Source organism: Mandrillus leucophaeus, unplaced genomic scaffold (genome assembly GCF_000951045.1).
Source record: "Mandrillus leucophaeus isolate KB7577 unplaced genomic scaffold, Mleu.le_1.0 Scaffold317, whole genome shotgun sequence".
NCBI lineage: Eukaryota > Metazoa > Chordata > Mammalia > Primates > Cercopithecidae > Mandrillus > Mandrillus leucophaeus.
Window position 1 is genome coordinate 1,102,276 of NW_012103332.1, and position 2,217 is coordinate 1,104,492.

Here is a 2,217-nt window from a genome sequence, read left to right on the forward strand (position 1 = left end):
TGTTTTATGTACAGTAATTTGTCATAATACTATAGGGGGTACCATATTTAAACTTTGGAGTATCCCCAGGTATAATTCTTATTTGAGCCAACTAAGACAACTGAAATGTGCCACTATGCCCAGCTTTTTCTCTTTTTTTTTTTTTTTTTTGAGACGGAGTCTCGCTCTGTCGCCCAGGCTGGCGTGCAGTGGTGCAATCTCGGCTCACTGCAAGTGCCGCCTCCTGGGTTCACGCCATTCTCCTGCCTCAGCCTCTCGAGTAGCTGGCGTGAGCCACTGCGCCTGGCATTATTTTATTTTTTGTAGAGACAGGGTTTCACCATGTTGCCCAGGTTGTTTCACATTGTTTTAATCCAGGCTGGTTATGACCTCCTGGGCTCAAGCAATACACACACCTTGGCCTCCCAAAGTGCTGGGATTATAGGCTGAGTCACTACACCCAGCCTCTGTATCATGACTTCTTTCAAGGCGAGTAAGGTGACTGGAACGAGTGTAGGCTTTACCGCATCTCTTACATTCATAGGGTTTTTCTCCAGTATGAATTCTTCCGTGGAGGTGAAGGGAACTGAGGCGACTGAAGGCTTGGTCACATTGTTTACATTCATAGGTTTTCTCTCCAGTATGACTACTTCTATGATTACAAAGGGAACTCAAAGGACTAAAGGCTTTGCCACATTGTTTACATTCATAGGGTCTCTCTCCAGTATGAATGCTTCCATGACAACGAAGGGAAGTGGAACAGCCAAAGGCTTTATCACATTTGGTACATTTATAGGGTCTTTCTCCAGTGTGACTCCTTTCATGTGTCTTAAAAGAACAAGAAAATCTGAATGTTTTCCCACATTCCTTACATTCGTAGGGTTTCTCTCCAGTGTGAGTTCGTCTATGTATAAGACAAGAACCGGAAACAGTGAACGCTTTACCACATTGTTTACATTGATAGGGTTTTTCTCCTGTGTGAGTTCTCTGATGTCTTTCAACTGAATTGAGAAAATAAAGCTTTACCACATATCACACATTTATAAGCTGGATTTCCACTGTGCATTATCCTGTGTCTTCTAATACCTGGAACAGAAACGAAGCATTTCCCACACTGTTCACATTTATATTGCTTCTCTCCATATGGTTTGTATCCTGAGCTAGGATGTGCCTATTAAGGAGGGAATGACGTACAAAGACTTTTCCACAAATACTGCATTCACATTGTTTTCATCTAGTAGAAATGTTCTCATTCAGATCAAGATTTGGAATTTGGCTGACAACTTGTCCATCATACTGACTACCTTCTTTGCTTTCACACAGTCCCTGTACCATATGATTTCTGTAAAAAAATGACAAGCACATTATTATTGCTTGGTTTTATAACTTTCTACTTATTAATACGTCTTGGACTTACACTGCTACCAATACCAGGGAAAATGCACTTTTTTTTTGCCATGACTGAATTATTTGAAAGTAAATGGGTTACTACTGAAAACACAGCTACCACCTGCATGGCTGTGACCAAAATAGTCAGATTCACATACACAATTTTGTAGTACTATTTTCAAGTAAACTGTTTTCCAGACACTGACTGCTACACTGAAGTATGTTACATTTTGGGTGAAATTTTTCTAAAAAGAAATAAATTTCAAGTGACTCTTATTTGCTTTGATTGCTTGTTTTTAAGCTCATGACATGCTAAGATTCCTTCAGAGGACTTTATTTCCTCTTCTCAGTGCAAATTATCTTATATCTTTCCCAGGTTTTTCGAAGTGATCTTCAATATTCTGGCCTTTCCATTTGTTTCCTAAAATGCAGACCCACAAAATTATCATGAATTATTATAAACTATAGAAACATTACCAGATTTCATGTTCATTGTACAGAGTGCCCATGCCTGATTTCTTCACCAAATCATTCCCTTGCCACATTCCAAATCACAAATAGCACTGATGATAGGGAAATACTTCTACAATTAAGTGAAATGCGTTGTCGTTCTCATCTACAGAAGCCAGGTTCCTGCAGGTTTCCTGCATCACTTCTCTGCAGAGAATCTTCTGAGAAGAATCTAGCAAAATCCATTCCTCCTGGGTAAAGTTCAGCCACATCCTCAAAAGCCACGGAGTCCTAGAACATTCCACACATGTGGATAGAAGGATGAGTGAGACTGAGAGCACTGGGAATCTATACTCAATTCATAAGCTGTTTACATGATTCTAAAATTTCCAAGCTTTT

At 39.7% G+C, this 2,217-nt stretch overlaps 1 pseudogene; it reads right to left on the reverse strand.

The window, feature by feature from the left end:
• Nucleotides 1–290: 290 nt before the first annotated feature.
• LOC105545067 overlaps nt 291–2,217 on the reverse strand; it is an 8,909-nt pseudogene continuing 6,982 nt past the window's right edge.